The sequence below is a fragment of the Monodon monoceros genome, unplaced genomic scaffold (assembly GCF_005190385.1).
Source record: "Monodon monoceros isolate NGI ecotype Baffin Bay Population unplaced genomic scaffold, NGI_Narwhal_1 Super_Scaffold_12, whole genome shotgun sequence".
Lineage (NCBI taxonomy): Eukaryota > Metazoa > Chordata > Mammalia > Artiodactyla > Monodontidae > Monodon > Monodon monoceros.
Genome location: NW_021703768.1, coordinates 76,061,170 through 76,073,277, shown reverse-complemented (window position 1 = coordinate 76,073,277; position 12,108 = coordinate 76,061,170). Strand labels below are relative to the sequence as shown.

The 12,108-nt window shown below is 36.1% G+C and overlaps 1 protein-coding gene and 1 long non-coding RNA gene across 2 annotated transcripts in view; one reads left to right on the top strand and one right to left on the bottom strand.

Moving 5' to 3' along the window:
* Positions 1-12,108, top strand: part of KIAA0825 (KIAA0825 ortholog) — a 411,447-nt gene that overhangs the window by 383,544 nt on the left and 15,795 nt on the right. The window lies entirely within an intron of this gene.
* LOC114892318 lies at positions 301-9,390 on the bottom strand. The gene is made up of 2 exons (XR_003792697.1): positions 9,256-9,390; positions 301-720 (listed from the first exon to the last, which is right to left on the bottom strand). It is a non-coding gene; the product is annotated as an uncharacterized LOC114892318 (long non-coding RNA).

Sequence of the window (12,108 nt, the reverse complement as noted above, 5' to 3'; positions counted from 1 at the left end):
TAATTTCACTGGCATTTCTATTAGCTAAAGGAAAGAGGTTCAATCACTGTTTACATTTGTAAAGCCAATATTATGGTTTAAATTATGGCCTTTGGACAAAATTGAAAATTGAAGCCTGATAATCCTTAAAGCAATATTTACAGAGGACTCTTTGTCTTTGTAAAGAATAAAGGGAACGGAAACAAGAGCACGTTAAATCAGAGGGGCTTTTAAATATTCATTTTGCAATCAGGTTCACTGGTTTCCAGGCCACTATCTACCTTCATCATTCTTTTTGTAAAGAAATACCAAATCTCTTGCTTTAATTAGCCTGTGAAATAGAACCTATTGCTTCACATTTTTGTTTTTGATTCTGGAGTACAGGAGTTCCAGATATAACTCTCACAGTACAAATATTATTCTTCAACAGAAACATCTTGGGAGATACTGCAAAAATGCCGACATTTTGAATAGGTAGCTTGATTGAAAGTGTGTGCTACCTAACACCCCCTAGTAAAACCTCTTACAACCACCCAATGAAATAACTATAAAAACACTAAAACTGATAAAAACTAACAACTCCAAGATCAGTCAGTAATCCTGTTGTCAATGGTTTTCCATGAATCACAAGATGATGGAAGTGGTCTAGATGGAGTTCTCTTACTTTAAAGATGAATGACCAAAGAACCCAAATAGTGCTTGTGAAAATATGCTCCAGCTTGAGGGAATGTGAAAATCACTCTGAAAAACAAATAAACAAACACACAGAAACATGCTTAATATGGGGATCAGACAAAAAGGTTAGAACAATCTCGTATCCTCCATAGCATATAAGGCAAGCCTCTGAACAAACTGTAGAAACCCGTAGGTTACAATATGTAATACAAGAGAAGCAATGAGATGCAATAACAAGAGGCCAAAGTAACAACGGAAGTGGATAAGATTTGGAAAAAAGTAAAAGGATTTAAGTTGGCACTAAAGAAAATCAAATTAATTTTTATATGTAGTAAATTTTAAGAAAGAGGAAAACAGATTTAAAGCATCCAGGAAGGAAAAAATAAAGCAGGTTACCTAAAAAGGGACAAAATTAGGCTGGGCTTAAACTTCTCTGAAGCATTAAGTGCTATGAGATGATGGCACATCTACAGCATTTTTTTAGTGCCATCTTTAACTTAAAGAAAGGTGACAAAAATAGTACACAGATTTCTCATTTACCATTCACCCAGATTCCCCTTATGTTTAACATCTTACATAACCAAAAAACACTTATCAAAACTAAGAAATCAACCTTAGGATACTACTCTTAACTAAAGTACAGAACTTTTTTCTACCATTGTCCTTTCTTTGTTCCGGGATCCCACATTGCATTTAGTTGTCATGGCTCCTTAGTCTCCTCCAATCTTTGCCAGTTCTTGAGTCTTTGTCTTTCATAACCTTGACACTTTTGAAGGGTACTGGTCAGTTATTTTTGTAGACTGTGCCTCAATTTGTTTGTCTGATGCTTTCTCGTTAGATTAAGGTTGTGCATTATTGGTAAGGAAACCATAGAGGCAATGGGCCCTTCTCAGTGTCTCATATCAGGGATTAAATAACATCAGTAAGTCTTATTACTGGTGATGTTACTCTTGGTCACTTAGTTAAGCTGGTGTTTGTTAGGATTCTCTAATGTTGTTACTCTTTTTCCTCTGTAATTACTAAATATTTGAGGGAGATACTTTGACCTTATGCAAATATCCAATTTCTGCATAAACTTTTACCTATTAATTTTAGTAGCCATTGTACTGTGTGGCAATATTGCCATGGTGTTTTAATAGTGATTTCTATTTCTCTTATTTCTTTGTATATATTATTTAGAATTGTTATTTGAGTAAGAGTTGTCACATATCCCCCTATTTATTTACTTATTTATATTAGTATGGATTCATGAATATTTATTTTATTATTCGGTTATAATGTAATGCAATCATTATTTATTTTGTTGCTCAAGCTGTTCCAACTTTGTCAATTAACTTTTCCAGGCTGGCTCCTAAGCCTTTTTTATATACTCCCATCTTTTTTTTTTTTAACCTCCTTACTTTCTTTTTTTTTTTAATTTTATTATTTATTTATTTATTTTAGGCTGCGTTGGGTCTTTGTTGCTGCACGCAGGCTTTCTCTAGTTGCAGCGAACAAGGGGCTACTCTTCATTTCGGTGTGTGGGCTTCTCATTGCAGTGGCTTCTCTTGTTCCGAAGCACTGGTTCTGGGCACACAGGCTTCAGTAGTTGTGGCACACGGGCTCTACAGCACAGGCTCATTAGTTGTGGTACATGGGCTTAGTTGCTCCGCAGTACGGGGGATCTTCCTGAACCAGAGATCAAACCCATGTCCCCTGCGTTGGCAGGCCAATTTTTGTTTGTTTGTTTTGTTTTGTTTTTGAAATAGCTGGCTTTATTTATGATTTGCTCATTTTACCTTCTTTACCACCTTTTTTTTTTCTGAGATATACATTTTAAAATAATAACTAGAATTATGACTTATAACATTATACCAGAATATATAAGAATTTTAGAAATTTCATGCAGTGTCTGAAACATTTATATTAACATATTTCCATACAAATAACCCAAAGAAAGTTTAGTATTAGTTGTTTTTTGTTTTTGTTTTTTTATACTGCAGGTTCTTATTAGTCATCAATTTTATACACATCAGTGTACACATGTCAATCCCAATAGCCCAATTCAGCACACCACCATCCCCATCCCACTGCGGTTTTCCCCCCTTGGTGTCCATACGTTTGTTCTCTACATCTGTGTCTCAACTTCTGCCCTCCAAACTGGTTTTCTAGGTTCCACATACGTGCGTTAATATATGATATTTGTTTTTCTCTTTCTGACTTACTTAACTCTGTATGACAGTCTCTAGATCCATCCACGTCTCAACAAATGACTCAATTTCGTTCTTTTTTATGGCTGAGTAATTTTCCATTGTATATATGTACCACAACTTCTTTATCCATTTGTCTGTCGATGGGCATTTAGGTTGCTTCCATGACCTGGCTATTGTAAATAGTGCTGCAATGAACATTGGGGTGCATGTGTCTTTTTGAATTATGGTTTTCTCTGGGTATATGAGCAGTAGTGGGATTGCTGGATCATATGGTAATTCTATTTTTAGGTTTTTAAGGAACCTCCATACTGTTCTCTATAGTGGCTGTATCAATTTACATTCCCACCAACAGTGCAAGAGGGTTCCCTTTTCTCCACACCCTCTCCAGCATTTGTTGTTTGTAGATTTTCTGATGATGCCCATTCTAACTGGTGTGAGGTGATACCTCATTGTAGTTTTGATTTGCATTTCTCTAATAATTAGTGATGTTGAGCTTTTCATGTGCTTCTTGGCCATCTGTATGTCTTCTTTGGAGAAATGTCTATTTAGGTCTTCTGCCCATTTTCGGATTGGGTTGTTTGTTTCTTTAATATTGAGCAGCATGAGCTGTTTATATATTTTGGAGATTAATCCTTTGTCCGTTGATTCGTTTGCAAATATTTTCTCCCATTCTGAGGGTTGTCTTTTCGTCTTGTTTATGGTTTCCTTTGCTGTGCAAAAGCTTTGAAGTTTCATTAGGTCCCATTTGTTTATTTTTCTTTTTATTTCCATTACTCTAGGAGGTGGATCAAAAAGGATCTTGCTGTGATTTATGTCAAAGAGGGTTCTTCCTATGTTTTCCTCTAAGAGTTTTATAGTGTCCGGTCTTACATTTAGGTCTCGAATCCTTTTTGAGTTTATTTTTGTGTATTGTGTTAGGGAGTGTTCTAATTTCATTCTTTTAAATGTAGCTGTCCAGTTTTCCCAGCACCATGTATTGAAGAGACTGTCTTTTCTCCATTGTGTATCTTTGCCTCCTTTGTCATAGATTAGTTGACCATAGGTGTGTGGGTTTATCTCTGGGCTTTCTATCTTGTTCCATTGATCTATGTTTCTGTTTCTGTGCCAGTACCATATCGTCTTGATTACTGTAGCTTTGTAGTATAGTCTGAAGTCAGGGAGTCTGATTCCTCCAGCTCCACTTTTTTCCCTTAAGACTGCTTTGGCTATTCGGGGTCTTTTTTGTCTCCATACAAATTTTAAGATGATTTGTTCTAGTTCCATAAAAATTGCCGTTGGTAATTTGATAGGGATTGCATTGAATCTGTTGATTGCTTTGGGTAGTATAGACATTTTCACAATGTTGATTCTTCCAATCCAAGAACATGGTATATCTCTCGATCTGTTGGTATCATCTTTAATTTCTTTCATCAGGGTCTTATAGTTTTCTGCATACAGGTCTTTTGTTTCCCTAGGTAGGTTTATTCCTAGGTATTTTATTCTTTTTGTTGCAATGGTAAATGGGAGTGTTTCCATAATTTCTCTTTCAGATTTTTCATCATTAGTATATAGGAATGAAAGAGATTTCTGTGCATTAATTTTGTATCCTGCAACTTTACCAAATTCATTGATTAGCTCTAGTAGTTTTCTGGTGGCATCTTTAGGATTCTCTATGTAGAGTATCATGTCATCTGCAAAGAGCGACAGTTTTACTTCTTCTTTTCCGATTTGGATTCCTTTTATTTCTTTTTCTTCTCTGATTGCCGTGGCTAGGACTTCCAAAACTATGTTGAATAATAGTGGTGAGAGTGGACATCGTTGTCCTGTTCCTGGTCTTAGAGGAAATGCTTTCAGTTTTTCACCATTGAGAATGATGTTTGCTGTGGGTTTGTTGTATATGGCCTTTATTATGTTGAGATAGGTTCCCTCTATGCCCACTTTCTGGAGAGTTTTTATCATAAATGGGTGTTGAATTTTGTCAAAAGCTTTTTCTGCATCTATTGAGATGATCATATGGTTTTTATTCTTCACTTTGTTAATATGGTGTATCACATTGATTGATTTGCATATATTGAAGAATCCTTGCATCCCTGGGATAAATCCCATTTGATCATGGTGTATGATCCTTTTAATGTGTTGTTGGATTCTGTTTGTTAGTATTTTGTTGAGGATTTTTGCATCTATATTCATCAGTGATACTGGTCTGTAACTTTCTTTTTTTGTAGTATCTTTGTCTGGTTTTGGTATCAGGGTGATGGTGGGGCAGGCAGATTCTTAACCACTGTGCCACCAGGGAAATCCCTAACATCCTTACTTTCTGATGCTCCAGGCTCATATTGTGTTTTTCCTGCCCTAGCCCTAGAAGTAGCTGTTTCTCTGAGGAGTCCTGTCTTTTGCATAGCAGAGTGGAATTTATAAACCAAGATTTAGGTGCCAGCTGTTCATTGCTACTGGGGTACCTTCTAGCTCCTTTCAGTGGATAGAGCTAGGAAACACATGTGTAGCTACTAACTCATGCACACAAACACATCAAAATTTATTTCTGTATCATTTATATGTAAATATATTAAAAGAATAAGTTCATATTGATATCTCCAATTTTAATCCAACATGACAGGGTTCATTCTAGCTTTCTTCCCTTATTTGTAACTTCTTTCTCTTACAGTAAGAAACATGACTCCCATTTTCTATAGTTTATCTGATAACCCTACTATATAAACATAAGTAAAAATATCTTTAAAAGCATCCAAAAATACTTTTAAAATCTAAAAAAAATTTTTTAATCTAAGAGAGTAGTTTTACATTTCTTAATCCCTCTGTTAGAAACAAATTACCAACTAGAGAACATTGTTCGTGAACAGCTCTTTTGTCTTTAGTCTGAAAACAGTTAAAACACTGCTTTCCAGAGTTTCTTAGCTTGGCTCCTTTCTTGTCCACCCCCTTCAGTGTAGTTATGTAATTCATTTGTAATATTGTGTGATTCCCGTGTCACAGTCTGTATTTCATATTCCCCCCACATCCTAGTTGATTTTGTTGTTGTTGTTATCATATAATAAAATTCACTCTTTGTGGTGTACAGTTCTATGTGTTTTGACAAATGCAGAGAGTCATGTGTCGACCACTAGAGTTCCCTGCAGCACAATTTCATCAACCCCCTAAACAAGAGTTACCCCTTTATGGATAATCTCTCCTCCCATTCCTAACCCCTGGAAAGCACTGATCTGTTTTTTTCTCTGTACTTTTGCTTTTTTAGGAGTGTCTGTCATGTAAAATAGAATCACACAGCATATAGCCACTTGATTCTGTCTTCTTTCACTTAGGAAAACGCATTGAAAATTCACCCAAGTTGTAATGGGAACCAACAGTTTGTTCCTTCTTATGGCTGAGTTATATTTTATTGTATGAAATAGTTTAAGGGCATCTGGGTTGTTTACAATTTGGGGCTATTGTGAATAAAGCTGCCATAAACATTTGTTTATAGGGTTTTATCTGAATGTAAATTTCTTTTTGTCTTAGGAAGACACCTAGGAGTGGGATAGCAGGGTTATATGGTAGATGTATATTTAACTTTTTAATAAACTGCCAAAAACACTACCTCAAGTGGCTGTTCAATTTTGCATTCCTACCTGTCTATAGCATTTTAAGGAGAAAAGTTGTAACCTAAGAATTGTATGCCCTCCTAGATGTTTATGTGTGATGGCAGTGGAATTCTCATTCAAGGATTTTAAAACTATAGCATCAAATGGCCTTTTTGAAAAAAATTACTTAAAATCATATTCTAGCCAACTGAGAAGGAAATCATAATTAAGAAGTTGAAAACAAAACAAAACAAAACACCATTCCTAACAGACAAAATCTTAAGGAAAAGAAGGAAGGAAACTTCCTTTTCATAAAGAAAGGATATCTAAGAAGACAGATCACATCATATAATATAAATTATAAAAACAGAACTCTTATTAAAATCAAGGGGGAACAGAATTCCCAATCTATTTAACATTCTTCCAGAATTTCTGGCTAGTGGAATAAGACATAAATCAGAAGTAATGGACTAACTGCTGGAGAGGAAAAGGGGAAAATGGTTATTAACTGCAGAGAATATTTCTTAGAAAACCCCAAAATACCACATAAAATCCTCTTAGAAATCAGTAAGGTTATGAAATATAAGAAAAATATTGAAAAATATCAATATCCCAGTAAGAAACTGAAGATATAGTAAAAAAAAAAAAAAAAATCTCTGGATAATAGCAACATACACACCATAAAATTTCTAGGAATAACCCTAACCAAAATATGCAGGATCCGTATATAGAAAACATAAAATTTACTGAAATATAAAGGACATGACCATTGACTTTTGCAGTTACTGCCATTCATTAATTCATTCAATTTGATTACTTGCCCAAAATTTCTTTGCCACAGATATAAGTTCCATAAGAGAAGGAGCAATAATTATTGTATTCACGGTGTTATCCCCTTTGCCTAATATATTGCCTGACTCATAGTAGGCACTCCAAAAATATTTTTATATATGCCAGTATTTTGTTCAGTTATCTGATCTATGAAGTTTGTATAGCTTCTAAGAAACATTCACTAAGTAGCTTAGTAGTTTTTGAAAGGAGTCTAGACTAGTTAATTACCATCACCTAGCAAATTGTAATACCCATCCATTTGACAGCATCATGACTCATGGCTTAAAGCATAGGTACCTAGAGTCTTGCATTACTATCTTTTGTCACTTTCCCTCTGTAACATTAATGGATTCCACAACACAACACCAAGAATTTCAAAGCTTAGGAGAGTTTAGAGGATTTTAGAAATGGCCCTTCTCTGTAAAAAGGTTGGTTATACTTTATCAATTCAATTTCTAGATCCCACAGGCAATGCTAGCTTAATAGAAACTGAATGGGAATGAAATTCTAGTAATTGAAAATTTGAGTTATTAAGGAAAGATAAAGAAACAGAAAAGAAACCCACAGAATCTAGGAGCAGGTAAAAGTAAAATATTTCACAGTATGCAGTCTGAGCCTTTTATCTGAAATCTGCTTTCTGCTTCCATGTAATACAGAATTTAAGGTTAATGATTCACAGTATTCCATTGCTTGATAGCTTAATTTCATTTCATAATTAGGTTGACATTTTTCCTCATAATATTCAATTGCTAATATTTTCCTGGGTTTTAAAAATAATGGAATAATATACCATTAGATAAAGTTAGCTGAATAGCTGAATCACAGCTAAAGATAAAGCATTTTCTTGAATATTCTTATCATTTTCCAGTGTTTTATTATCTATGGGTGTGTGTGTACTTGTGTTTTTATGTGTTTGCTGGGGGTGGGGAATACGGTGTAGTAATTTCCCTGCTGTTCTTCTTCTAAATAGGGACTTCCAGTGAACAATAATAATGGTAATGCCATAGTTATTTACTGAGAGAACTAATCGGGATTCTGCAGTGGTGTGTTGAAGTTTTGTGAAAATGAAATTAGAGATGCAGCATATTTCAGCAGTAATGAATCTGTTTATGTTGTATAAAGCAGGGTTAAGATAAAGCAATTTTTCAAACTCAGTGCTTTTTGATGGTCAAGTGTTTATTCCATTGGGTCATTAATATACTATATTTCCAAAGAATTCTTTGGGCAAAGTTCATCTTCTGGCTAATGTTAAAGACGAATTGGCCCACAACAGGCTTTTTACATTTTGTAATGATAATTCTAAATTGTTAGGTAAGATCCTCTTGAGTATACTCTACTGCCTATAAATAAAAGGGCTGGCAAAGACCTTGTTTTTAGAAACTGAATTTACAACAAAGTTAGGCATATTAAACATCAATAGACATTATTGGTTCTACTGTATATTGCTGGGCCAATGATGGATTTTAACAGTAAGGAAAACTTAATAAATTTGATATGGAAATCGGAATTGTAATACAGTAGCAGGAACTCAACATGAAAATTTAGACATTAATGAGTATAACCTTTGAATGTCAGCTTGATTTAGACTTCCTGCATTTTGGCCAAATTCATAGGTTACGGCAAATAGGTTAGGTGGTAGGACAGAAATAACTGAAATGATTTTGTTTACCAAATATTTCAATGCCAATTGTTCACTTTATTTTTTAATGCTTCCTAGCTATTTTCATTAAAAAATGACAAATATTCGACCTTAAATCTGTATCATTAAGTACAGAAGGAAGGTATTTAAATGGACTCCTTTTGGAAGTTAAGTTTAATATTAGTCAACTGATATATCTGAAGTTAGAATTTAAATTAGGGAGATAAACTCAGAGGAGAGGAATAAAGGGCAGTGCTGTGGGGATGTGAAATGGGGGAAAAGGCTCTCCAAAATAGTAAGGCCTTCTCTCAAGATATTAGGTAGTTGTGTTGGGTTATTCACCTGGCAGTCATAGAAAGAGGTAATATACTGCTTTACTTACTCTGTCACCAAAAAGCTCTGGAAATGTCAGTCAGAATTTTCTGTATATGGCAATAACTGTGATATACCCACTGCAAAATAAAGCACTATTAGACATAATCATACCTTAAGCTGTGATGACAGATCTTAAAATGACTATAAGCAGTTGAAGGGGAAAAAGGGTCACAGTTATCTGTGGCACCAATTAAACTGACAGCATACATAGGATTTTACTCAGGGAGAATACCAGTGATCTGAGTTGGGCCACCATTTAGTACATGCAACTCTGCAGTGAGATTGCTGCTGGAAGATGCCTTATAAACAAGGGCTGGAAACATGGCGTGGCTTTTTGAGGCAAGACTGTTTTTTCACTACCTATCAAGATAAATACCACACCAGTGATGTGTTCATACACAAAATGGTAATGAAATAGAAAAAGGGCATCCAGGGTGATAGCTGTGGGAGTGAGTCAGTGCATTAATTCTGCTCAGCAAGAAAGATGTTTAAATTTGAAAAAAAATCTGTAAGTATTAAAGGGTATTCATACTTCCTTCCTGTTATGACACTCATTCGACTAAAATATAAATAAAAGGAAACGGACTGATAAGGTTGGTAATTGGCTATAGTGAGAAGAAAGCTGAATAAATGAGCAAAGAATAGATTTTTTAAAATTTATTTAAAAGGATTATAGTTTTCAGATGTTTCATCTCTTAAGGCAGGGTGATGTTGATATTTTTTTTTAAGCAATACTTACATCTGAAATAGTATCATGTACATTTTTAGCCAGTAATCAAAAAAATTCCATATTCTATACAAATGGGGGAAATGCAATTCATAACTGACAAGGTATGAATTTTTTATACTTTAAGCCATGAGGTTGCCACATCAACAAATGTAATTCCTTAGCAAATATGTCTTATGTTTATATTTATGAAATGTACACAATTGACATAGAACCCAAAAGGGAATAAGTAAGCATTTTATATATTTTTTTATGTGTGTATATATATATTTACTTTGATTTACAAACTCCATTCTGGGAAATATTTATTAAACTAGAAACAAGGAATGAATGCAAGCAAAATGTGCTTAGAGTTTCAATTTCTCTTGGACTTGGTGTTACTTTTATGCATTTTACCAAAGCTTGGACTCACATCAAAGTGTTGGCCATGTTTTGCTTTGATTTTTTAATTTTTAAAATGTATACAAAGCTACTCTCAAAGGTGAAAATGAAAAATTATTAAAACTTAAAATTCATCTAGGGAGGCACCACATTGCAGTGGTGATTTCATGTTAAATATCCTAAGCTGAAACAGCAAGAATCTTGGAAAGAGTGACCAAGTCTGGACACATAATATACTCCACATTTTGTGTAGCTATTGAAGAGGGCACCACAGCTTACTGAAGGGGCCATAAGATGAAAAAATTTCTTGAAATAGCTTTGATATCCATTCAAATATAAGTTCTTTGAGGGTAAAGTTTTTTTTTTGTTTTTTTTTTGCGGTACGCGGGCCTCTCACTGTTGTGGCCTCTCCCGTTGTGGAGCACAGGCTCCGGACACACAAGCTCAGTGGCCATGGCTCACGGGCCCAGCCTCTCCGCAGCATGTGGGATTTTCCCGGACTGGGGCACGAACGTGTGTCCCCTGCATCGGCAGGCGGACTCTCAACCACTGCGCCACCAGGGAAGCCCCAAGATCTTGTTTATCATGCCTCTCAACCTCCTTGATATCAGCATGAAGTTAGAGGAAGCAGTACTTCTAATTAGTTCCCCAGGAGTAAGGATGGGAAGTGAGGAAGTGGTCCCATCATCCCCAAAGAGCTGAAGCAATGGGAGTTGTCTTGAGAGGCTCCTAATCTGCCACCACTGTAAAAGTTGAGGCATCTCAACTCAAGTGGGTCTGAAATAAATCAGGTCTTCCAGTTCTGACCTGCCATCATGGGGTGCAAAGAGACTGTTGTTGTTGTTTTTTCCTATTAATTAATTTGTTAACAAATACAGAGTGGATACTAACTGGTCTTAAACTGTGAGCAGCTCACATTTCACTTATTATTATAGGAGACACAGAGACATAGGTTGCAGTAGATGTACTATAGTGGGTAAGAGCATTAACTCTAGAGCCAGCTGCTTGGGTTAGAATCCTGGCTCCACCACGGACCAGTTGTGTGACCCTGGGTAACTCCTCGTGTGTGGCAATAATTAAAGTTGCTAGACAAAGACAAGATGGTGGAGTAGTAGGACGTGAGCTCACCTCTTCTTACAAAAACACCAAAATTACAACTAACTGCTGAACAACCGTCAACAAAAAAAATGGTGGAACCTACCAAAAAAGATACTCTACATCCAAAGACAAAGAAGAAGCCACAACGAGACAGTAGGAGGGGTGCAATCACAATAAAATCAAATCCCATACTCACTGGGTGGGTGACCCACAAACTGGAAAATAATTATACCACAGAAGTTCTGCCACAGGCGTGAATGTCCTGAGTCCCACGTCAGGATCCCCAGCCTGGGGGTCTGGCAATTGGAGGAGGAGCCCCAAGAGAATCTGGCTTTGAAGGCCAGCAGGGTGTGATCACAGGAATTCCACGGGACTGGAGGAAACAGAAACTCCACTCTTGGAGGGCACACACAAGGTCTTGTGCACACCAGGACCCAGGAAAAAAAAGCAGTGACTTCATAAGACACTGGGCCAGACCTACCTGCTAGTATTGGAGGGTCTCTTGCAGAGGTGTGGTGTGGCTGTGGCTCACTGTGGAGACAAAAACACTAGCGGCAGTAGTTCTGAGGAGTACTCATTAGCATGGGCACTCCTGGAGGCCATTTTCCCACCAAGACCTGGCCCCACCCCACAGCCTGTAGGCTCCAGTGCTGG